General features: G+C 37.9%; 1 long non-coding RNA gene across 6 annotated transcripts in view; it reads right to left on the reverse strand.

Annotated features, from left to right (window-relative positions):
• LOC140601644 (uncharacterized) overlaps window positions 1-27,290 on the reverse strand; it is a 57,781-nt gene that overhangs the window by 19,933 nt on the left and 10,558 nt on the right. For 4 of the 6 annotated variants that reach the window (XR_012004640.1, XR_012004643.1, XR_012004639.1 and 1 more), the window contains one exon: window positions 19,694-19,803. This is a non-coding gene — a long non-coding RNA (uncharacterized lncRNA). Of the gene's footprint in view, window positions 1-11,639; window positions 11,816-12,419; window positions 12,463-19,693; window positions 19,804-27,290 lie in introns of those variants that run through there. The other 2 variants (XR_012004642.1, XR_012004644.1) reach the window with 2 other exon arrangements.

A 27,290-nucleotide genomic window follows, 5' to 3' on the forward strand; every position in this document is an offset into this window, starting at 1 on the left:
GAACTTTTATTTATCAAAATACACCATAAAAAGTGAGGAAAAACAAGCTACAAAATAGGAAAAGATATTTGCAATACATAAAACTAACAAAGGGTTTATACTGATAACGTATAAAGAACTCCTATGAAGTCAAAAGGAAAAAACTGAGGGCTTAATAGGAAAATGGTCAAACACTCGACAAGTCTCTTCACAAACAGGAAACATAAATGGTTAAATAAACATATGAAAAGATGTTAAACTTGATTGGTAAATAAGGAAAAGTCAGTTAAAACCACCATTAGATACTATTGCCAAAGCTTTAGAATATGACAATGTCAAATGCTGGTGAAAGATGCTTAGAACATGGTATTTATATTGCCAAATTTTAAGACACATCCCCCTAGGGATCCAGATATTCTACTCCATGTTATATATCCTGGAGAAAGTGATATGCATGTGCACCAAGACATATGATCAAAAATGTGCATGGTAGGGGATCCCTGGGTGGCTCAGCGGTTTAACACCTGCCTGCCTTTGCCCCAGGGCCCGATCCTGGAGTCCCTCGTCGGTCTCCCTGCATGGAGCCCGCTTCTCCCTCTGCCTGTGTCTCTCAGGAATAAATAAATAAAATATTTTTTAAAAAAAGAAAACAGGGGCAGCCCCGGTGGCGCAGCGGTTTAGCGCCGCCTGCAGCCTAAAGGCATGATCCTGGAGACCCGGGATCGAGTCCCACATTGGGTTCCCTGCATGGAGCCTGCTTCTCCCTCTGCCTGTGTCTCTGCCTCTCTCTCTAGCTGTGTCTCTATGAATAAATAAATTTTAAAAAACCTTTAAGAAAAAAAAAGAAACCATAAAAAAAAAGAAAGAAAGAAAAAGAAAACAGGGCAGCCCTGGTGGCTCAGCGGTTTAGCACCACCTTCAGTCCAGGGTGTGATCCTGGGGACCGAGGATCGAGTCCCACATCAGGCTACCTGCATGGAGCCTGCTCCTCCCTCTGCCTGTGTCTGTGCTTCTCTCTCTCTCTCTCATGAATAAATAAATAAGATCTTAAATTAATTAGTTAATTAAAATAAAAAAACAACTGAATGGATAAATAAACTGTGGTACAAGTATACAATAGAATATTACTCAGAAAGAAAAAAGAAGCAATAAAATAAGCAATATATGATATGATATATTTATGTAATATATATTACATATATAAGTATATATCATAACAAATTTTATTTATATTAAATATAACTTTTATATAAATACATATTCATATACATGTGATACATTTATAAATATATAAAATTAAATAGAAAATAGAGAAGCAGGGATCCCTGGGTGGCGCAGCGGTTTGGCGCCTGCCTTTGGCCCAGGGCGCGATCCTGGAGACCCGGGATCGAATCCCATGTCGGGCTCCCGGTGCATGGAGCCTGCTTCTCCCTCTGCCTATGTCTCTGCCTCTCTCTCTCTGTGACTATCATAAATAAATAAAAATAAAAATAAAAGATTTAAAAAAAAAAAAAAGAAAATAGAGAAGCATTAAAGCTAAAAGTCTAGTCATTGAAAAGACAAACCTCTTTAAAGACCAATTAAGGCAAAAAAGGGAAGTTACAAATAATATTGGAAATAAAAATACAAATAGATGCTGAAGATAGGGAAGATTTTTTTAATATATTTTTTAAAGATTTTATTTATTTATTCATGAGAGACAGAGAGAGAGAGAGGCAGAGACACAGGCAGAGGGAGAAGCAGGCTCCATGCAGGGAGCCAGAGTGGGACCCGATTCTGGGTCTCCAGGAGCATGCCCTGGGCCGAAGGTGGCGCTAAACCACTGAGCCACCCGGGCTGCCCAGGAAAGATATTTTTGAACTTTTAAAAAGAAATAGTTTGAGTAACTTTTTGCCAATGAATTTGAAAATAGAAAAATATAGCTTACTAAAACTGACTCAGGAAAAAATAGAAAAACTGCAGGATTTTATAATAATTAAAGAAACTGAATCAGCTTAAATTATTCCCACAAAAGAAAACAATAGACCCAGACAATTTTAATAGTGAATTCCCTCAATAATCCAAGAAACAAATATTTTCAGCCTTATACAAACTATTCCAGAAACCAAAAAGGAGAAACACACCCAACTCACTTTATGAGGCTAATTTTACTTCAACTTCAAAAATTTAATGAGATTACATGATAGGAAAATTATAAGCTAGACTCATTCAAACACTGAAGCAAATATCCTAAACAAAATGTTAGGAAAAGAAATCTAGCAATATGTGAAATGATAATGCACCACATCCAAGTTAGGTTTAACTCAAGAATGCAAGATGAGTGTATCAGTTACCTATGCTGCATTAAAAACAAAACACCAAAACCATAATGACAGCACTCAGAAACAGTGGCTTGCAAAAGTTTATTATTTCTCACAATGCTATGAGTTGGCTGGGCTGGTCTTGCCCTGGTTACTTTTGTAGCTGCAGTCAGCTGGGAGTTCAGCTAGGGGTGGATGGCCTTAGATGATCTTACTCACATATCTGGGACCTTGTTTGCAACATCTGAAATGGCTGGGATTCTGGGCCTCATTCTCCATGAGGGCTATCCTGGGCTTGTCCATGTTGAGAGAAGCATTTTAAGAGGGAGCGAGCAAAGGAACAAAATCCCCTGAAGCCAGCACTAAGAAATCACTGTGTTTCTTCTGCCACATTCTAATAAAACGATTAGTTTTATTAGCAGATTCAAGGGGAAGGGGACTTCACCTCTTGAGGAGATGAATGGTAAAGTCACATGGCAAAGGAATACAAAAGATGGGGAGAATGTTGTAGCAATTTTTGCAAACAATCTAAACATTGGTTTAACATTAGAAAATCAATTCTAATATATCATGTTAAGAGCCAGAAAGCAATATACATTTATAACTTTCTTTTCAATATATACAGAAAAGGCACTTAGTAAAATCCAATACCCATTGAGGATTTAAACAAAAACACCACCATAAGAAAACTAGGAAGAGAATTTTCTTAACCTGATAACAAAACCAAAAACCTACTCTGAATGTTACATGTAATCATGAAATACTGAAAATATTCTCCGTAAGACCAGGAAGAAAACAAGTGTATCATTACCATTTCTAATTTATCTTATTCTGGAGTCCTTAGCTCACACAATCATGTAAAATCAATAAGCAAATAAGAATAGGAAAGGTAGAAACAAAACCTTCATTGTCTGCAAATGATAAAACATTAAAATTAATAAGAGAGTTGAGCAAGTTTGCAGGAAATCAAATCAAGATTTTTTAAAAAGATTTTATTTATTTATTCATGAGACACACAGAGAGAGAGGCAGAGACACAAGCAGAGGGAGAGGCAGGCTCCATGCAGGAAGCCCATTGGGACTCTGGGATCACAACCTGAGACAAAGGCAGACATTCAACTGCTGAGCCACCTGGGTGTCCCTCAAATCAAGATTTAAAAATCAATTGCATTTATATTCACCAGCAATAATACCTAGAAAATGTAAAGATACTATTTTTATAAGTATCAAAAACTAGCAAGTTTCTGTTGCCAGGTAAAAGAGAGTAAGAGCTATTCCACTCTCTCTGTCTCTCCCACTGAATGCAGCTATGAAACCTGGACAGAAAGCATGGAGCAGCTCTTTGATGACTCTACACATATTCTCAACATCATTAGCCATTAAGGAAATGCAAGCCAAAACCGCAATGAAATACCACTTCACAACCTCTAGAATGGCAATAATCAAAAAGAGGCACTAACAAGTGTTGGCAAGGATGTGGGGAAATTGGAACCCACATATAATGCTGGTAGAAATGTAAAATAGTACATATTGAAGAAAAACCCAGAAGAATTGAAACTCATCCACACAAAAACTTGTACAAAAATGTTTGTAGCAGCAGTATTCGTCATAGACAGAAATGGGAACCCAAATGTCTATCAACTAATGAATGGATAAAGCAAATGTGGTATATATTCATATAATAGAATATTATTTGGCCATAAAAAGGAATGAATGGATTCATGCTGGAAGATGGATGAACCTTGAAAATGTTATACTAAGGAAAAACAAAAACAAAAATAAAACAAAAAAACAGACAGAAAAGGCATATATTAAAAAAAAAAAAAGAAAGAAAAGGCATATATTGTATGATTTCAAAATCTATATTAGGATTCTCCAGAGAGGAAATTGGCTCACATGACTGTGTGGACTGGCAAGTTCAAAATCAACTAGCTGGCTGGACATTCAGGGAAGACTTGGTGTTGCAAGCTTGAGTCCTTCTTTTCCAGGGACCTCAGGCTTTTTAAGGTATTTGACTGATTATAGATTGTTGACTTCAAATGGGTATGGGCTTTTTTTCTGGGTTGATAAAAATATTCTGGACTTAGTGATATATACAAAAAGCCACAGAATCATACACTTTTTTTTAAAAAAAAAGATTTATTTATTAGAGAGAGAGAGAGAGTGAATGAGTGCACTTGAGTAGAGGGGAGGGGCAGAGGGAGAGAATCATGAGGCAGACTGCCTGCTAAGCACTGAACCCTATACAGGGCTGGATCTGACAACCCATTAAGTCATGACCTGAGCTGAAACCAAGAGTCAGATGCTTGACCGACTAAACCATCCAAGTGTCCTGGAAGTGTACTCTCTTTAAAGGGGTGAATTTTATATAGTGAGTCACATCTCAATAAAGGTACTACTAAAAATTCTAGCAGTTTCTATGACTATAGACAAGCTGATTCTAAAATTAGAAAGGAAAAGGAACGGGGGGAGGGTGGGGGGGAAAGAAAGGAAAAGGAACCAAAATAGCTAAAAAATTTAAAAGAGAAGAATAAAGTTGAAGGAATCACACTATCCAATCTTAAGATTTTCCATAAACCTGCAGTAATCAATATGGCTACCACAAATGCAGTCCTAAGTCCTAGGAGATTTTTTAATAAAGTGGAAAATTTTCTTAAAGCTAAAAATTTTCAGTATTTGTTTATTCAATTTTTAATATAATCCCCCATTCCAAAAAAGAAAAAAGAAAAGAATTTGAATCACCTCAAATAAATGCAGTATTGAGCAAATGAATAAAAGGCAAGTGAAGAAACGCCTGGGTGGCTTAGTCGGATGAGTGTCTGCCTTTGGCTCAGGTCATGATCTGGGGTCCTGGAATCAAGCCCCGTATCGGGCTCCCTGCTCACTGGAGATCCTGCTTCTCCCTCTCCTCCCTGCTTGTGCTCTCTCTCACTATCTCTGTCTCTTTCTCAAATAAATGAAATCCTTAAAAAAAAAAAAAAAGGGATCCCTGGGTGGCGCAGCGGTTTGGCGCCTGCCTTTGCCCCACGGTTTGGCGTGATCCTGGAGACCCGTGATCGAATCCCACATCGGGCTCCCGGTGCATGGAGCCTGCTTCTCCCTCTGCCTGTGTCTCTGCCCCTCTCTCTCTCTCTCTGTATCTGTCATGAATTTAAAAAAAAAAAAAAAAAAAAAAAAAAGACAAAGTAAAAAAAGCATAAGGGTACAACAAAAGCCCAAAAAGCACTTAACAGTAATTCACAAACATACAAACCATTGGATACTCCCTCCTCTCTAGAATTACAAGCAAATTTAGCTAAGCACTTTCTAGCAGCCAGCCCCCCAAAAAGAAGAAAAGTCAGTTTCAGGTCCACATTGCTCATAAAAGACAAAAGCAGATGCTCAAGAGAGAATTATCATTTCCTGATTGTGTGAATTGAGAGAAATTTCTCCCATTTAGGAGAAAACACAACTGTGTGGGGGCCAGTGAGGTGTGAAATGTCATCAGCCTTGAAGCCAGCAGCTCCGGCAGTGACAAGAAGTAGCATCACTGGCACAAACATCAACAATTTGACACCAGGTATTGGCAGCCTGGGAACAGAGATCAGTGAGCGTTTGTAGCAGGCAGGGGTGTGGCCTTCAGTTGGCCTCTGCAGAGAGAAGAGCAGGAACAGAAACTTAAGGCAGCCAAGAGAACAAATTCACAGAACGCTTGTGAGATACCACATAGAGATTCCAAGAACTCTTCACAAGGAAACAGAGGAGTTCTTAGAATAGGTGGGGGAAGAGAGAGAAATACTGCTACGTGACTACTATTTGGGTCCACACATGGGATATGTGTTTCTTTTCATTTTTTGTTTTTTTATGAAACCAACAAATGTATCTCTTATATTTATTTTTTTAAGATTTTATTTATTTATTTGAAAGAGAGCAAGAAAGCACAAGCAGAAGGAGGGGCAGAGGGAGAGGGAGACACAGGCTCTCCACTGAGCAGGGAGATCGAAGTGGGGCTCCATCTCAGGAACCCAGGATCATGACCTGAGCCAAAGGTAGATGCTCAACTGACTGAGCCACCCCTGCGCCCCTGAGTGTATCTCTTTTAAAAAAATTTTTAAGTGGAACAGTTAGCTTACAGTGAAAAATAGAAGAATTCTGCCCCTTTGATTCTCATTCCCAAATTCCCCTTCCTTTTAAGCAACTTCTCTGAACTTTTTTGGGCTATTTATTCTGGTTTTATCTCCATGTATCTACAGTAAGTGCTTATGGGCACCTGAGTGGCTCAGTCAGTTAAGCATCTGCCTTCAGCTTGGGTCATGATCCCAGGGTCCTGGGATTGAGTCCCACATGGGGCTTCCTGCTCAGTGGGGAGTCTGCTTGTCCCTCTCCCTTTGGTGCCCCATCCCTGTTTGTGCTCTCTCACTCTCTCTCAAATATATAAAATCTTTTTTTTCAAATATATAAAATCTTTAAAAATAAAATAAACTATGTACTTACATCACCATTTTTTCATTTTTTACTTTATCTTGCTATTATGGTAAATGGAGATTTACCTCTCTTAAGTCATCTCCTTCAGGGCATATCTCATTTTATTGTGCTTCACATTATGGCACTTCGAAGATTTTTTTTTTTTTTATGATAGTCACACACAGAGAGAGAGAGGCAGAGACACAGGCAGAGGGAGAAGCAGGCTCCATGCACCGGGAGCCCGACATGGGATTCCATCCCGGGTCTCCAGGATCGTGCCCTGGGCCAAAGGCAGGCGCTAAACCACTGCGCCACCCAGGAATCCCCGAAGATTTTTTTTTAAAGGAACTTTGAGTTTCTTTTTATTTATTTATTTATTTATTTATTTATTCATGAGAGACACACAGAGAGAGGGAGGTGCAGAGACACAGGCAGAGAGAGAAGCAGGCTCCATGCAGGGAGCCCGATGGGGAATCGATCCCACATCTCCAAGATCACCCCCTGGGTCAAAGGTGGCGCCAAACCGCTGAGCCACCTGGGCTGCCCGGCACTTAAAAGATTATACATTTTTTAGGAATTGAAGGTTTGTGGCAACCCTGTGTCAATCAAGTCTGCTGGAACCATTTGTCCAACAGCATTTGCTCACCTCATGTACCTAGTGTCACATTTTGGTGATTTTGCAATATTTCAAACTTTCTCATTATTATATTCATTATGGTTGGTGATTCATGATTATGATTTACTGAAATCTCAGCTGACGGTTAGCAATTTTTGGCAATAAAAGTATTTTTAAAATACAGTACTTAAAAAATAAGGTATGTACTTTTTTATAGATATAATGCTATTGCACACTTAACAAACTACAGTATAGTATAAACATAACTTTTAGAGGTACTGGAAAGCCAAAAAATTCATTTGACTCACTTTATTGCAATATTTGCTTTATTGCCATGATCTGGAATTGAATATCTCTAAGATGTGTCTGTATATTCATTTAAATATTCTTCCTCAAAAAAAAAATATTCTTCCTCATTCTCATTTTCCTAGATCTGTTACATTGCATTTTTGTTTAAATAAATATTTAATATTTATATTAGTATAGTTTCTATTCTTGTATTATGTGTGTATTATAACATTTCCTTTTTGAACAATTTTCCAGTATAAATAATTGCTTTAGTTTTGTTTGTTTGTTAAGATTTTATTATTTATTTATTTATTTGGCAGAGAGAGAGAGTGTACACAAGAAGGGGGAGCTGCAGAGGGAGAGGGAGAAACAGACTCCCCACTGAGCAGGGAGCCAGATGTGGGGCTCGATCCCAGGACCCTAGAATCATGACCTAAGCAGAAGGCAGGCACTTAGCCAACTGAGCTATCCAGGCCCCCCTGCTTTGGTTTTTGTTTCTTGTTTGTTTAATTGTCCATGTCAATATCACTACTTCAATTCCAAACTATCCATTAAAGCTAAAAATAATTTCTGAACATATTAAAATACATTGGCTATTCTATACATTTAGTTTCTCTCTTGGAGCCCTCTGTCTTCATTCTCTTATTGGTACCGGTTGCTCATGAAGCCCACTGCCCAGCTATTATCTTGACACTTCCCATCACTGAAATCCAAGGAATTTTTTTCACCTCACTTATGTGTTAAATCTTTGTTCCCTGGATCTGGTGTGTTTCTCTTTCTTGGCTTCTTCCTTTTTTATATCATTTAGTGTTTCTGAATAAAAGTGTCATGATTTTACCTACTTATCTGCATGATAATTTGCCTGGGTATAGAATTTTAGATTGGATATAATTTGCCCTCAGAATTTTAAGCCACCACTCCATTTTCCCCCAGACTAATCTAGCATTCTTGTTTTGTTGGTCTTTGTTTTTTTTCTGAGTCCTGAATTGCTTTTCCTTCCTTTGGACTCTTCTATGGCTTATTTGTATATTTAGCATTGTTTGTCTTTGTCTTTCTTGTTTAAGTCTTTTTCAAATATATAGTGATTTTTTTTGCCATCCATTCAATTTTGATACACATACTCAGATTTTTTAGGGCTATTCCAGGGAAGAAAGCTGAACTTTCTGATTGGTGGGTACATAGGGATAGAGCTATCAACATTCTGGCTTTCAGCTTTCTTGGCACTAGGAGACTCAAGAGAGTACATAGAGAATTATCCTTTATTATATGGACTTTGTCTTAATCTCACCCTTCATAGTTTGATGTTTCTGCTTTGCCTACCACTGTACTTGTCCCTGAATTGGGGCCTCTCTTTTCAATTTATCCACAGATTAAATCTCCAATCTTCTGCTTTGGGTATAGGAGAAAATGTTATATCAAAGAAAATAGATACTTCTGCATAGGAAAAGATACTGGAAAAAGGATATCTAACAGTTAAACATAGCAGATTGAACATATGGCACTTATTTCTGTTGCCTCTAGAAACTCTGCTAAAATGAGAATAAAATTTTGAAATGAATAAACAGTAGAGAGAGAACATGAACAGCGATGTAGCAGTCAGAGTTCTGGCAGAAAACAGATTGGCACATTCAAATGAGAATTTAATAGAATTTAATAAGAAAACTATTTACAGAGGTGGGGGCAGGATTAAGAGAACCAGCAAGGGACGGAGATGATGACAGTTTCTGAATAACATTCAGTGGACCTCTAGGGGGCAAGTGGAGAGAATGATTACTGCAACCTGGTAAGAGCTCTAGGCATAGAAGAAAAGAACCCTCTAGGAGCCATAGAGTTAAGTAAAAAGTATTGTGCCATCACCAAAACTATGGCATCCCAGGGAGGAAGTATGTGGGGAGAAGACCGCAATGGGAATAAATACTCTTACATCTACAATTCTATCTCCTCCCACTCTCCAGTCTTCTGACAGTACCTCCAATTAGCCGAATCCAACTGTTAGCCAAAAGTCAAGGGAGCCTAAGTCCATAGAAGTATCCTCTCTCACACAGTGCAGTGCAAAAAAAGAATGGATTTGGAAGAGCAAAACAAATAAATAATACAGACACAGACAAGAGATGTCAACAAATTTTTAGAAGATAAAAATTGGATAAAGGAGTTGCTAGAATTGTGAAAGCTTAGTACCACAGGGATATGCTAATGAGAAGAAAGCTGAAATCACTACAGTATTTTGTAAATGCCCAGAATCTGGAGGCACCAGTTATCTCCAAAGGCAGAAATTAATGCAGTGCTGAAGAGAAGAACTGGTTGAAAAACTTTAAGTGGCTTGCTCATATCCATAAAACTACATTCTGCAGAGACAAGTGGATCCTCTTTCCCACTCTAGCAGAAGACAAGGTGTCAGGAAACTTGCAGCACCTAGACACAGTAATATCAGACACAGCTGAAAGCAAGAATAATTATTTGTATGGGATTCAGAGGGGGCATCACAATTCTATTGGAGAGTTTATGGTTGAACTAGTAATTATTACATAGAAAATTACTAAAACAACCTACAGGCAATTATTAATTCCAGTATAGCTAAAAAGTTATATAATCAGTAGTATAACAATACAAACATATTATAAATATTGATTTTTAAAAATGTGAAGCAAATATATTGGGAGGATGAAGGGAAGGAAGGGAATGTTAAGTGTGCTAAATCCTGTTATTCTGTAATATGAAGTCAATAGATAGCATAAAAAGAGCAATATAAGAATAGTTTTAGAAAAATAGAATTAAAAACCAGAAGAAACCGCCTGGAGAAAAAAAAAACAGCTGAGGAAATGCCTAAAGGAGGGCCATGTGGTGGAGGACATACTGGATCTCACCAAACTCCTCAGAATTCAATACTAGTAGAGGTTCCTATTGGGGACACCTGGGTGACTCAGTGGTTGAGTATCTGCCTTCGGTTCAGGGGATGATCCCCCGGGGTCCTGGGATTGAGTCCTGCATGGGGCTCCTGATGGGGAGCCCGCTTCTCCCTCTGCCTATGTCTCTGCCTCTCTCTCTCTCTCTGTGTCTCATGAATAAATAAATAAAATCTTTAAAAAAAAGAAGTTGCCATTGACTTGTAAACACAACAAAAATATGTTTCAGATATATAAGAGCCTATCCTAAACCACTTCAGAGAAGAACTCCAACCAAATGAGAAATTAACCATTATTAATTATTTATAATTGTATAAATATAAGGTAATGATGGAGTAGTTCCTATCAAATCAACTTTCTAGTAGATAATAAGTATAAATTCTGAGAAAAAATGTGAAAAAAACACCTTGGAAGCACTGGAGAAAGACAAAACTCAGGGGAAAAGTAGGCAGTAGGGACATTTACATTTGAAAAAAGGTAATGGCTCTGAATAAGTTTCTCCTTGTTACACTTTTAACTTGAGGGAAGGTGCCAGTTGGCCCTGTGTGGGATAGTAAAACTTTTTTTTAAAGATTTTATTTATTTATTCATGAGAGACAGAGAGAGAAGCCAGCTCCTCACAGGGAGTCTGATGTGGGACTCAATCCCTAGTCCCAGGATCATGGCCCTGAGCCAAAGGCAGACACTCAGCTCAACCGCTGAGCCACCCAGGCATCCCAAATAAAACTTGAATAAGAAACAGAAGAGAGGCACCTGAGTGGCTCAGTGGTTGAGCGTCTGCCCTTGGCTCAGGTCCTGATCCCAGGGTCCTGGGACAGAGTCCAGCATCAAGTTCCGCATCGGTCTCCACATGGAGCCTGCTTCTCCCTCTGCCTATGTCTCTGCCTCTCTCTCTCTCTCTCTGTCTCCCATGAATAAATAAATTAAAGAGAGAGAGAGAGAGAGAAGGAGAAAGAAAGAAGAAAGAAAGAAAGAAAGAAAGAAAGAGAAAGAAAGAAAGAAAGAAAGAAAGAAAGAAAGAAAGAAAGAAAGAAAGAAAGAAAGGAAAGAAAGAAAGAAAAGAGAAAGAAAGGGAGAAAGAAAGAGAGAAAAGAGAAGAGTGATGGAGTACCTGGGTGGCTCAGTCAGTTAAGCCTCAGGCTCAGGCCATGATCTCAGGGTCATGATCTCAGGGTGGTAAGATTGGGCCCGCAGCAGGCCCACACCAATGAGGAGTTTGCTGGAGATTCTCTCCCTCTGTCCCTCCCCTTTCTCTCTCTCCTTTAAAAATAAATAAGGAAGGAAGGAAGGAAGGAAGGAAGGAAGGAAGGAAGGAAGGAAGGAAGGGAAGAGAAGCGAGGCGACAATAGCTCTCAAATAGAAAAAGGGAAAATCACAAAAAGGAGAGAGCTGAAAAGCAGGGTTCTGTGTAAAAATTCTGCCCCTATCTCTGTCTGACCTTGAACCACATTTGTGTAGGGCAGATTCTATGCAGCCCAGCTAACACTGAAAAAGCTGCTGAACTGAGATTTCAGCGGCTGCCCACAACAGAAGAAACAGAAGAAACAGAAGAAACAGAAGAAGAGAAGTTTCTTCTCTCTTTCAAAGGCAGAAGCTTGAGTCTACCTAAATAAACTGCCTAGTTAAACCAGGAGCAAAGCAAACAAAACAAAGCAGGGGCACCTGGCTGGCTCAATCAGTAGAACATGTGACTCTTGATCTTGGGGTCATGAGTTTGAGCCCCACTTGGGCATAGTTTACTTAAAAAAATTTTTTTTGGAGAAATAAAAGAGAATCCAGAGTCTCTACAACATATTGTCTACAATATGCAGGATACAATCCAAAATTACTAGGGAAAAACAAGGAGGAAATGTGGAAGAGGATTATGGTAATATGGCAAAAGAAAAAGTACCAGTAATTTGTCTCCCCAGCAGGACAGCAGTTGATGACAGAATCTGTCTGATGTAATAACTTTGGAACTCTGGATTCTACTAAAGGCTTGAAAATTCCAGGGGAAGTCTTGGATGGTAAGTTTGGTTAATTTCAGTTCTTTGCACAAGAGCAACTACCCATTCCCGACCCTCAGCCCCACAGTAAGCAGCTATGCAGCCTCCTAAAGTAGCTACACACAGCTTGTAGAAGCCAGCATAGGCATAAATTTCCCTCCAAGTATCAAGGATCTGTTTTGATTATAGATTGCTGCTTCTGATCTCAGAGGTACAAAGAGGTGGGTGGTCATTGTTGTTGCACCTACCCCCATTGTTGCAAACCCCTACCTCTCCTGGTTAGGGGATTTAAAGGGCTTTTTCCCCTTTATTTTTTCTCTGTTTCCCCTTTTAGGGGCCACACATTAAAGACTAGGACATTCAAAAACAATTGCATAAATGGGGAAATTAGAAAGTGGCCATGCATGCCCAGGGAAAATTGTAGGCTCAGGAAAGACCAGCGAAGATCTTAAGTGTATACCTCACGTAGGTCCCTGACACAGAGTCAGACTCCAATAATTTTTTTAAAGCAATAAACAAACAATAACAACAAAAAGTGCAAACCCTTGGGAAAGGGGAGAAATCTGATTTCAAGTGTTATCACATTATTAGATTCAAATGTCCCAGTTTTGGGGTGCCTATGTGATTCAGTCAGTTAAGTGTCTGGCTCTTGGTTTTGGCTCAGGCCAAGATCTCATGGGATGTCCCATAAAGCCCTACATTGGGCCCCCCGCTCAGCAGGAAGTCTGCTTCAAGATTCTCTCCCTCTGCCTAAGTCCCCACACCCTGCTCACTCAGTCTCTCTCTCTCTCTCTCTCTCTCTGTCTCAAATAAATAAATACTTAAACAAATATATATCTAGTTTCAAGAAAAAAATTACAAGGCATACAACAAAATAGGAAAATGTAACCCATTCAAAGGAGAAATTTAAATCAACAGGGACTGTCCCTGAAAAAATCTGATGGCAGATCTACTAGACAAACACTTTAAAACAACTGTCTTAAAGATGCTCAAAAATCTAAAAAGTCAAAAAATGATATATGAATAAAATAGAAATATCAATAAAGAAATAGGAAACCTAAGAAGAAAACTAAAAGACATTCTGGAACTGAAAAGTACAATAAGTAAAATTTAAAAATTCACTGTTGGAATTCAAAGGCAGATTTGAGCAAGCAAGAGAGAATCAGCAAACAGGAAAATGACAATGGAAAGTATTGATTCTAAGGAACAAAAAGAAAAAAGACTGGAAAGGATGAATAGAACCTAAGAGAGCTGTGGGACACCACTAAACAGAGTGGGAGTCTCAGAAAAAGAAGAAAGGGAGAGAGAGAATATCTGAGCAAATATTGGCTGAAAACTTTGCAAATTTGATGAAATATATGAATATAAACATCCAAGGTCAGTGAACTCTCAATAAGATGAACCAAAATAGATTCACACCAAAGCATGTTATAATTAAATTTTCAAAAGACAAAAAGAGAATCTTGACAGCAGCAAGAGAGAAGCAATTCACTGCACATAAGGAGGAAGACTATCAGCAGATTTCTCAGAAAATTTGGAGGCAAATATATTCAAAGTGCTAAAAGAAAAAAAAATGTCAACCAAGAATTCTATATCCGGCAAAACTGTCCTTCAAAAGTGGAGAAATTGATACATTACTGATAAACAAAAGCTGAGTGAATTTGCAACCACTAGATCTGCCCTTCAAGAAATGCTCAAGGGAATCCTGCAGAGTGAAATGAAAGGACACTAGATAGTAACTTTAAGCCATATGAAGAAATAGAAATCTCCCTCAATAAAAATAAATACATAGGCAATTATAAAAGCTAGCATTATTGTAACAATAGTTTATAACTCTACTTTTTATTTTCTACATGATTCATGTAGTTATTACATTATAAAATATATTTGTATATAAGCTAATTTTATTATAACTTTAGTTTATAACTCCACATTTCATTTCCTACATAATTTAAGAGACTACTGTATTTAAAAGAATTTTTACTTTATGTTTTGGGGCAAACAATGTATAAAGATGCAATTTTGTGGCATCAACAATTGAAAGGGGTGAGTATGAAACTGTAAAGGTTCAAAGTTGTATAGGTTATTAAAGTTAATTTGGTATAAATTCAAATTGGAGTGTTATAAATTTAGGATATTATATGCAATCCCATGGTAACCACCAAAATATACAAAAAAGGAAATGAGAAAGGAATTTAAACATTTCACTACCCAAAAAAATCAACTAAATGTAAAAGAAGACAGTAGTACAGTAAATGAGGGACAAAAAAGCTATAGGGCTTATAGAAAACAAATAGTAAAATGACAGAAGTCTCTCCTTATCAGTAATTACTTTAAATGTAAATAGATTAAAGACAGATTGACAGAATGGATAAAAACACATGATATGAATATATATTATGTAAAAAGACTCACTTTAGATCTAAAGGCACAAACCGATTGAAAATGGAAGGATAGAAAAAGATATTCTGAAAAAAAAAAAAGATATTCTGTGCAAATAGTAACCAAAGAGAGTAGGGGTGGCCATACTAATATGAGACAAAATAGACTTTAAGTCACAAAGTTTGTAAAAGACAAAGAAGGACATTATATATTAATAACAAAAGTTCAATGCATCAAGAAGACAAAGCAATTATAAGCATTTATGCACGTAATTACAGACCATCAAAATATATGAAGTAAAAACTGGCAGAATTAGGGACGCCTTGGTGGGTCAGTGGTTGAGCGTCTGTCTTTCGCTCAGGGCATGATCCCAGAGTTCTGGGATGGAGTTCCGCATCGGGCTCCCTGCATGGAGCCTGCTTCTCCCTCTGCCTGTGTCTCTGCCTCTCTCTCTGTCTCTCATGAATAAATAAATAAAATCTTTTAAAAAAATGACAGAATTAAAGGGAGAAAATAGACAGTTTTACAATAATAGTTGGAAACCAATATTTTGTTTCATGAAATCTGAGAAAATTCAACACCTTTTCATGATAAAAACACTCAACAATCTAGAGATAGAAGAAACTACCTCTATATAATAAGAGCTACATACAAAAAACTCATAGTGAAAATCATACTCAATGGTGAAAGACTGAAAGGTTTTCCTCTAAGATTAAGAACAAGACAAGGATGCCTGCTTTCACTTCTTCTGTTCAACATAGTACTGAAATTTCTAGCCAGAAGAATTAGGCAAGAAAAGAAATAAAAGACATTCATATTAGAAAGGGAGAGCAAAATTATCTCTGTTTGCAAATGATATGATCATATATGTAGAAACCCTGGGCTACACACATATCAAAAAACCCAGTTATAACTAATAAATGAATTCAGTGAAGTAGCAGGATACAAAATCAATGCACAAAAATTAGTTGCATTTCTCTATACTAACAATGAACAATCTGAAAAAAAATTACAAAAACAATTCTATTTACAATAAAATCAAAAAGAATACTAAGAAACTAATTTAACCAAGGAGGTGAATGATTTGTACAATGAAAACAATAAAACATTGCTGAAAGAAATTAAAGAAGACATAAATAAAGGGAAATGACCCATGTTCATGGATTACCAGATTTAGTATTAGTAAAATGTCAATAATACCCAAAGCAATCTACAGATTCAATGCAATCTCATCAAAATGCCATATTTTTTTGCAGAAATAGAAAAACCCATCCTAAAATTCATATAGAATCTCAAAGGATCCTAAAGATCCAAAACAATCTTGAAAAAGAAGAATAGAGGCGGCCCCGGTGGCGCAGCGGTTTAGCGCCGCCTGCAGCCCGGGGTGTGATCCTGGAGACCTGGGATCAAGTCCCACATCAGGCTCCCTGCATGGTGCCTGCTTCTCCCTCTGCCTGTGTCTCTGCCTCTCTCTCTCTCTAGCTGTGTCTCTATGAATAAATAAATAACATCTTTAAAAAAAAATAAGAATAAGGCTAAAACACAGTTCTTGATTTCAAGACATACTACAAAAGTACAGTGACCAAAACAAGGTGGTACTGGCATAAAGATAAACATAGAGACAAATGAAATTAAACAGAAAGCCCAGAAATAAACCTTCAATATATGGTCAATGATTTTTTTTTTTTAAGATTTTCTTTATTTGAGAGAGAAAGAGCACCAGCAGGGAGAGGGAAAAGCAAACTCTCGCTGAGTGCAGAGCCTGACACAGGGCTCGATCCCAGGACCCTGAGATCATGATTTGAGCTTAAGGCAGACACGTAACTGAGCCAACCAGCCTCCCCATTTGGCTAAATGATTCCTGATAAGGGTGCCCAGACCATTCAATGGACAAAAGACAGTCTTTTCTACAAATGGTGCTGGGAAAACTAGATACCCGAATGCAAAAGAATCAAGTTGGACCCTTACCTAACACCATATACAAAAATTAACTCAAAACTGGAGAAAGACCTAAATATAAGACTTAAAACTATAAAGCTGTTAGAAGAAGACACACAGCAAAAGCTTCACAGTGTGGGATTTGGCAGTGATTCCTTGGCTGTGACACCAAAGGCACAGCAACAGAATAAAAAGTAGACAAGTTGGACTTCATGCAACTTTAAAAATTCTGTGCATCAAAAGACAATATGAACAGAATTAAAAGGCAACCCACAGAATGAGGGATAATATTTGCAGAACTACATCTGATAAGGGATTAACATCCAAAATATAGAGAGAACTCCTATAACTCAACGACAAAACAAATAACCCAATTCAAAAATGGGCAAAGGACTTAAATAAGCATTTGTCCAGAGAAGACATACAAATGGCCAGTAAGCATACAAAAAGATGCTCCACATCACTAATCATGAGGATAATGCAAATCAAAACTACAATGAGATACCACTGCACATCCATCAGGTTGGCAACTATCAAAGGAAAGAGAAAATAACAAGTGTTGGAAAGGACAAGCTGGAAGAAGAAGCTGGAGTGCCCAACCATTGCTGATGGGAATGTAAAATGGCACAGTTGTGAGGGGTGCCTGGGTGACTCAGTCAATTAAGCGGCTGCCTTCAGCTCAGGTCATGATCTCAGGGTCCTGGGATTCAGCCCCATGTAGGGCTCCCTGCTCAACTGGAGGTCTGCTTCTCCCTCTCCCTCTGTTCCTCCCCTGCTCATGCTTGTTTTCCCCTCTCCCCCTCTCTCTTTCTCTCATAAATAAAATATTTTATTTTATTTTAAGATTTTATTTATTTATTCATGAGAGACACATAGAGAGAGGCAGAGACATAGACAGAGGGAGAAGCAGGCTCCCCCAGTGCAGCCCAATGTGGGACTCGATCCTTGGTCTCTGGGACCATGCCCTGAGCTGAAGGCAGATGCCCAACCACTGAGCCACTCAGGCATCCCATAAATAAAATCTTTTAAAAAAATGGAACAGTTGTGGGAAACAGTTTGGTGGTCTTCAAGAAGTTAAACATAGATTTACCATACAACCCTGCAATTGTACTCTTAGATGCACACTCAAAAGAACCAAAAACAGGGACAGATAGTTGTACTCCAGCATCCACTGCAGCATTATTCACAATAGCCAACAGGTGGAAACAAGCTAAATATCCCTCACTAGATGAAAGGATCAACAAATTGTGGCATACACACACAATATAATATTATTTAGCCAAAGAAAGAATGAAGTTATTTTTTTAAGGTTATATTTATTTATTTGAGAGAGAGAGATAGAGCATGAGCAGGAGAAAGGAGGCAGAGGGAAAAGCAGACTCCCCAATGAGCAGGGAGCCTGATGCAGGGCTCAGTCCCAGGAGCCTGAGATCATGACCTGAATGGAAGGCAGACACTTAACCAACTGAGCCACCCAGGTGCTCCAAGAATGAAGTTCTGATGCATGCTGCAATGTGGAAAAACTTTGAAACATACTAAGTGAAATAAGCCAGACTAAAGAGGAAACATGCTGAAGGATTCCACCTATGTGAAATATCTAGAATAAACAAATTCACAGAGGCAAAATGTAGGTTAGAAATTACCAGGGGCTGGGGGAATGAGGACAACAGGCAATTGCTAAATGCATACAGAGTTTTTGTTGGAGGTAATAAAAAGTTTTGAAAATAGATAGTGGTGGTGATTATATAGCATTGTGAGTATAATTAATGCCACTGAATTTTATACTTACAAATGATTAAAGTGGCAAATTTTATGTTATGTATATTTTACCGCAATAAAGGTTAGAGCTATGGGAAATAAGAGGGGAAAGGTGAAATTATGGCCTCTATGCCACTATTTATTATCCCAAGTCTACTTTCTTTCTGCAGATTAACATTAAATATTTGCTTAGAACTCTAGTTTGTAAGATTTATAAGGGACTTGGTTATAAAATACTCTAGCAATACTGTATTTGTTTAGGAAACTCTGACATACAAGGCAATGTTTCTTAAAATGTAGTCTGAGGATCACTTGCATCAGTGTCACTTTAAGATAAAACACAGATTCCTGGGCAGCCTGGGTGGCTCAGCGGTTTAGCGCGCCTTCGGCCCAGGGCATGATCCTGGAGACCTGGGATCGAGTCCCACATCGGGCTCCCTGCATGGAGCCTGCCTCTCCCTCTGCCTGTGTCTCTGCCTCTCTCTCTCTCTTTCTCTGTCTCTCTGTGTCTCTCATGAATAAATAAAATCTTAAAAAAAAAAAAAAAAGAAAAACCACAGATTCCTGGCTTCAACCAAGGTCAACCAAACCAGAAAATTTGGGAGTGAAGCCTATGAATGTGCATTTTAAACATGTGTCCAAAGAGAAATTATGCATTGATCACAGGCAGTTATATTTATGCATGGTTGATTATGCTTTCTAAATTTGGTGGGAAGGGCCTATTTCTGATGGTTTCCTGAACTTCAGAAAGGTGTGGACATTTCAGAGATTTGAGCTAAGTTAACCCAACTTTGGAGTATCTGAAGGAGTAAATAAGACCCCTGTATTCAGGGACACCTGGGTGGCTCGGTGGTTGAGTGTCTGCCTTTGGCTCAGGTCGTGATCCCGGGGTCCTGGGATCGAGTCCTGAGTTGCTCCCTGCAGGGAGGCTGCTTCTCCCTCTCCCTATGTCTCTGCCTCTCTTTCTGGTTCTCTCATGAATAAATAAATAAAATCTTAAGAAAAAAAAAGACCCCTCTATTTAGACTGAACAGAATAATATTTCTTTTCTTTTTTTTCTTTTTTTAGAATAATATTTCTAAAAAGAGAGAAAGAGGGTCACCTGGGTGGCTCAGTCAGTTAAGCATCTGACGCTTGATCTCAGCTCAGGTCTCCATCTCAGAATCATGAGTTCAAGCCCCACGGTGGGTTCCATGTTGGACCTGGAGCCTGCTTTAAGTAAATAAACAAATAAATATTTTAAAAGGAGAAGGAAAACATTTTCTACATAATTGAGGATGTAGATTCAAGGGATTAAATAAAGGAAGGGTAGATACTGTGTTCTGTTTTTAGCGTGAAAGCCTGGTATGTTACATTATTATAGTGTGCTCACTGCGAATATAACCCTGAGGAGTTTGATTATAGTATCACGCACCATGACTGTTAATGAGACATCAAACAGAGAAATGCCTTCTCAAGGAGTGTACAGCACTGGTTTTCAAACTTAATGTGCCTAATAATTGCCTCCTCATCACTGCCCCCTCCCCATTCCACCCCTGAAATTCTTTCTTTTTCTTTTTGTTTCTTTTTCTTTTTCTCTTTCTCTTTCTCTTTCTTTTTCTTTCTTTCCTTCCTTCCTTCCTTCCTTCCTTCCTTCCTTCCATTAGTTTCAGAGGTAGAATTTAGTGATTCATCAGTTGCATATGACACCCAGTGCTCATTACATCACATGCCGTCCTTAATGCCCATCACCCAGTTACCCCATCCCCTCACCCATCTCCCCTCCAGCAACCTTCAGTTTGTTTCCTAGCGTTCAACGTCTTTTATGCTTTGCCTCCCTCTCTATTTTCATCCTATTTTATTTTTCCTTCCCTTCCCTGATGTTCATCTGTTTTGTTTCTTAAATTCCACATAGGAGTGAGATCATATGATGACAGTCTTTCTCTAACTGACTTATTTCGCTTAGCAAAGTGTCCCCTAGTTCCATCCATATCCCTGAAATTCTGGTTCAGAGGTTTGGGGCAGGGCTCAAAAAAAAAAAAAAAAAACCCCACTTCATTTTAAAAAAATACTCTAGGAGAGTCCCATGCACTGGTCCACAGCACATCTGGAAAAACACTTGGGCTGCATTTGATAGAACATCTTGACATAACTGGCTCCCTGGGTAGAACATCAAAGGAGCGAACATTTGTGAGAGGGCTGAACTACCTCTCTATTGCATAAGCCTCAACTGGAAAACTAGCAAGGGTTCAAGAATCAGCTGCAGAAAGGTACAGACAGGACATTTCCGATACTCTGCTAAGCTTCCTGGAGAGGGAAAGCGACACCCTAAGTTTCCTGACGTTAACACTAGAACAGCAACAACAATCCAACACACGCGCGGACTTTGTCATCAGTGCTGGATGCGCACTTTAACCGCTAGAGGGAGCGCAAGGATTTCCACACGCAAACCCCATTCCCTAGCAGGGAGAAATTTAGTACCCGTCAAGGGATTTGGGGGCCTTACCGATAAGGGTGGAGCAAAGTGCGGTGGGAGCTAAAGGCTAAAAGCATTTTATTAAAAAAATAATAAATAAATAAATAAATAAATAAATAAATAAATAAATAAATAAATAAATGCATTTTATTTGGTAATCATACCTGACAACCTATTCAGAGCTTCCCTGAAAGAATTTCAAGACCCAGAAGGAAAGGAGGGAGAAGGGAGGGAGGGAGTGGGAGATGCTAGAGCTCAAGTGTCGAGGGACAATAGTTGGAATTGGAGGAGCATGGTGGGGCTAATCAGAAAACCTGTATATCTGTAAGAAAGAAAAGAAAAAAAGAAAAGAAAAGAAAAGAAAAAAAAAAGAAAAGAAAAGAAAGAAAAAAAAGAAAAGAAAAGAAAAGAAAAGAAAAGAAAAAGAAAAAGAAAAAGAAAACCTGCATCTGGGGTACCAATTAGTTGCTAAGGATCCTGTGGGTTATAAGTTGCCCTAAGTTCCTGGGATCTCAAGTAATGTTAAGGTGCAGAAAGCTTAAAGGGGTAAAATGGGACACTCCAAAACACTGCTAGGAGATTAATAAATTAATGGGAGTTTTTCTAGAGGATGATTTGGCTATATATCAAAAGCTTTAAAACATGCATATACTTTAACCTAGCAATATCTCCACTAGAAATTCATTCTAAATAAATGATAAATATCTTCTTTAAAGTGTCGGTTATAGGGCCCCTGGGTGGCTTAGTTGGTTAAGCATCTGCCTTGGGCTTAGGTCATGATCCCGGGGTCCTGGGATTCAGACCCGCATCAGGCTCCTTGTTCAGAGGGGAGTCTCCTTGTCCCTCTGCTCCTCCCCTCAACTCACGTGCTCTCTCTCTCTCAAATAAATAAATAGAAATAGAATATTTAAAAAAATAAAGTGTTAGTTGTAATAACAAAGAAATGAATACGTTAAATGATGAACAGTAGAATGTTTAAATCATGGTATATCCATATGCTAAGGAATATTATTCAGTCACTAAAGTTATGCCATAGATTACATATTGATATGAAATCAGTTTTCAGCATATAGTTTTTTTTAAAGGCAAGCTACAAATCTGCTTAATGGTAAGATTCCATTTTGTAAGAAAAAAATATATAGATAGATTTTTTTTAATGTGTAAAAAAAGTCTCTAAGGATATATACCAAAAAGTTAACAATAGTTTTCTCTAAGTAACTGTAATATGGATAGCTACATTTTACTGTTTTGTTTTTTTTAATGTGTAACCAAAAAAAGTGTAACCTTTTAAAAAATCTTTTTAAAAAATGTGTAACCTTTTAAAAGAATATGTAATTTTTTAAAAAATTTTTTTCTATTTTTATTTATGATAGTCACAGAGAGAGAGAGAGAGAGGCAGAAACATAGGCAGAGGGAGAAGCAGGCTCCATGCACCGGGAGCCTGATGTGGGATTCGATCCCGGGTCTCCAGGATCGCGCCCTGGGCCAAAGGCAGGCGCCAAACCGCTGCGCCACCCAGGGATCCCAGAATATGTAACTTTTTAAAAGTATTGTTCAGGTCTCTCATTGATGAACATATGCTTTTAAGTAACTCTAAAATGAGATTATAGTTGTAACATGGGCTTTACTATTAAGGAATGTCTAATCGAGGTAAAATGAGCACTGAGGTCCTACTGGGTCCCAGGCCCTGTGTTTCAAGCTGGGGATAGAGATGAACTAGACACAGTCTCAGCCCTTCAGAAATCTAAAGGCCACATTCCTTGGTAAAGTTCCTTGGCTCTAGGTCTTGCTGGCTATGAAACCCCATAAAAGCCCATCTGTGATCATCTCTCCTGATTCAAATTCACTGATGAACAAACTAGGACGTTGTATCAATTTGTACTGAGAATGATCACAATAGCATGGGCCAGAAGAGCACTCTAAATGTAACCAACACGTTTCTTCCCTGTGGGGTAACACAAGGAACCAGATTGTGATGAGAATGTTGCTTGCTAAGCCTGGAATCATACTAGGGGCGGGTAGCAACTTGAAAATTTAATGTGACCTGACTAAACTAGGCAGGAAGTACCCTTCTCAATAAACATGGCCTTGCCAATAAAACTATAAATACAAGTCTGAGATTTCCTCTTCCTAGGACAGTAGTAGGTGGATGGGAACTGCCAAGATTTATCTCAGAGATTCTCCTTTTATGAAAATCTCCCCAGGGGCACCTGGGTGGTTCAGTTGGTTAAGCATCTGCCTTTGGTTCAGGTCATGATCTGAGGGTCCTGAGATGGAGGCCACTCATTGGGCTCTCCATTCAGTGGGGAGCCTGCCTTTCCCTCTGCCCCTCTCCCCTACTTATGCTCCATCTCTCTCTCTCTCTCTCTCTACCAAATAAATAAAATCTTAAGAAAACAAAAACAAAAATAAAATAAAATCTTAAGAAAACAAAAACAAAAAAAATCCCAGACTAACAAAGCCCCGTTGCTTTCAGATTGCACCCTTAACATCTACAGTTACAATTTGCTCAGATCTGGAGCCATTCCATTTCCTTAATTTTTAACTATTTTTTTTCCTACAATGTTGTATTCTGATAGTTTAACTCTGAAGATTATTTCCTCAATTTATTTTCTTAAAGGGCATTTTAATATGCATTTATATACAACAAACCTTCAAATTTCGAATGCATTTTAAAAAAATATTCCAAATCTGGGGGGAGAATAACGAAAAGCGTTTTTGGTGAAGTTAGAGACCAATACATAAAGAGGCCCTTCAAGAACTGCTCTCTTGCTCCTCAATCAGGATCATATTGGAGCAAAATTCTTATGCTCCAATATGAAACTGAGCCCCTACTACACTGATAGAAGACAGATACCAGGCACAGCTCTGTCTCTTGAGGAGTCATAAAAGAGTTGCCCCTTGGTGTAGCCTTCTTGGTTGCCAACTTATCTATTCAAACTTTCTGTAATTGGAAAGTCCACACGATTTACTTCACATTCTGAGTTCTAAAGAACATGGTGTACCCACTGTGGATTATCCAAAAAGCAAACCAAGCACATTCTTAGGGTACTGGCAGCAATGGCATGCCCTTTAGCTCGCGTATCTATCTGCATGTGTGTGAGCATGCATATGAGGCATTCACACATGCACACACACGCACACACACACAATTATTTAGAAATACTTCAGTACTTGAGAGGTCAAAAGAAAAAGGCAAAATTACAAGACAAATAAATCATAGAACTTAGTGAACTTTCTGATTTTAAGGTTAGAGAGTGTATTTTGGTGTTTTGTCTTAGTTTTAATTTCACACATGTGTGATTTAATTTTGGGGCATCTAAATTCTTAATCCAATCCTCCTGACATTAATTTTAGTATAAATGTTTTTACAACTCTTAACATGGAAATCACCTGACTTTCACATTCATCAGGTAACTACACTTACGTATTGCAAATTTCAACATGTCTCAACCACTGGATACATTCCCAACTCCTTCTAAGAAGCCATGAAAAATGTTTCACATCTCACTTTCATCATGCACCAAAATAGCTCTTAAAGCTAATTATACTTAGAGTTTTGTGCCAAGTACCCAATACCTAACCATTAATTATTATTTCCTAAGTATTGAGAAGGCAGTGTAAGCTTCCAGTACATGTCAAAACCTGCTCCCTATGCTGAGGCTTACCATATAAATTACAAACCAAATCAATTCAGACTGTGTACTACATCAAATTAAAAGCAAAGCTAAACTTGAAGGACACAAAGTTCAGGGACATTTTTGTAAATCCCTAAGAAGTTACCACAATTCTAGCTAAACTTTGTTGGTTGGAGGGTAGAATTCTATATGCTTATTTTAACTTCTAACAATGCACTGCCACTGCTTTGGAAAAGAACACTGAACTTAAGAGAATGCTACAAAAAAAAAAAGAGAGAGAGAGAGAGAGAGAGAGAATGCTACAGTTATAACACAATTTCAGTTATTCTCTCTTATCCCAAAATGATAAAATCAAACAACAACAGGAAACTCTGATATCACCCAGATTCTCTTTAGGCATCTGAATAATTAAAATATATCAAGCCATCATAACAAAAGTCTCAAAGACTCTTAGCATACTGCAAGACATTTTAGTATTTATTTTTTTCTTTCCCTTAAAAAATCACCATTGGGGCCCCTGGGTTGTTCAGTGGTTGAGCATCTGCCTTCGGCTCAGGTCATAATCCCAAGGTCCTGGGATTGAGTCCCACATCAGGCTTCTTGTGCGGAGCCTGCTTCTCCCTCTGCCTATGTCTCTACCTATGTCCCTGCCTCTCTCTGTGTGTCTATCATGAATAAATAAATAAAATCTTAAAAAAAATAAGATAAAAAGATCACTGTCAGTACTAATATGTCTGCCTGATAAAAATATCACAAGAGAAGTCTTTTGTGGTATCTGTCCAATTCATGTTGTTCCTCCTTTCCCCTTGTCCTCCAGACATTAAAATTCCAAAATCACTAGATCAAGACAGACATGTTTATACAGCTTGATTCCACCTCCCTGACTGTAGTTGATTGGACCAGGAATGGGCCTCTGACCCAAATTGGACTGGGACTGTTCAGAATCTCATCTCAAGAAATTTGGAATTGGAATTAAGAGATTCAATCTTCTTTTATTTGGCTAAACCTATAACATTTTGACCTCAAAGAACTAGAAAAAGAAGAATACCTGAAGCCCAAAGTTAGTAGAAGGTGGGAAATAACAAAGAACAGAGCAGAGATAAATGAAATAGAGATGTAAAAAGCAATAGAAAAAGGAAATGAAACTAAGAGCTGGTTCTTTGAAAAGATAACCAAAATGGAAAAATCTTCAGCTAGACTCACCAAGAAAAGAAGTCTGAAATAAATAAATTCAGAAATGAAATAAAATCAGAAATGAAAGAAGAGACACTACAACTGATATCACAGAAATAAAAAGGATCATAAGACTACTATCAACAATGATATGCCAACAAATTTAGCAATATAGAAGAAATGGATAAATCCTAGAAAATTACAACCTACCAAGATTGAGTCATGAAGGAATAGAAAATCTGAACAGACTGATTACTAGTAAGGAGCTTGAATCAGTAGATAAAAACCTCCCAACACACCAAAGTCCAGGATCAGATGGCTTCACTGGTGAATTCTACCATACATTTTAAAGAAGAATTAATGCCAATCCTTCTCAAACTCCTCCCAAAAATATAAGAGGAGGAACACTTCCAAATTAATTTTACAAGGCTGGCAAACCACACAAAGACACCACAAGAAAAGAAAATCACAGGCCATTATTTTGAACATAGATACAAAAATCCTCAACAAAATACTAGCAAATCAAATTCAATAATACATTAAAAGGATCATATACCATGATCAAGTGGGATTTATTCCAGAGATGCAAGGATGGCTCAACATCACATATCAAACGATATGATATACCAAATTAACAAAATGAAAGATAAAAATCATATGATCATCTCAAAAGATGAAGAAAAATAACTTGACAAAATTCAATATCTATTTATGATAAAAGCTCTCAACAAAGTGGGTATAGAGGGAGTGTACCCCAACGTAATAAAGGCTATATATGACAAACCCACAGCAACATGGTCTCAGAAACAAGACAAGGATGCTCATTCTCACCATTTTTATTCAGCATAATATTGGAAGTCCTATCCAGAGCAATTAGAAATGAAAGGCATCCAAACTGGAAAGGAAGAGGTAAACCTGTCACTATTTGGGGCATCTGGCTGGCTTACTTAGAGGAACGCAACTCTTGATCTCAGGGTCATGAGTTTGAGTCCCACATTGGGTATAGAGATTACCAAAGTTAATAAATAAATAAACTTAAAAAAATAAAAATAAAATAAAACTGTCACTATTTGCAGGGGACGTGATCTTACAAATACAAAACCATAGAGACTCCATCAAAAAATCTTTTAGAAAAAAAAACTTAGGATACATGAATTCAATAAGGTTTCAGGATAAAAAATCAATATACAAAAATCTGTTATTCTATATACTAATAATGGACTATCGGAAAGAGAAATTAAGAAAATGATCCCATTTACAATTGCATCAAAAATGAATAAAATACCTAGGAATAAATTCTATGAAGGAGGTGAAAGACCTGCACACTGAAAGCTATAAAACACTGATGAAAGAAATTGAAGAAGACACAAATAAATGGAAAGATATTCTATCCTCATGGACTGAAAGAATTAATATTATTAGAATGTCCATAC

The sequence above is a fragment of the Canis lupus genome, chromosome 12 (genome assembly GCF_048164855.1).
Source record: "Canis lupus baileyi chromosome 12, mCanLup2.hap1, whole genome shotgun sequence".
NCBI lineage: Eukaryota > Metazoa > Chordata > Mammalia > Carnivora > Canidae > Canis > Canis lupus.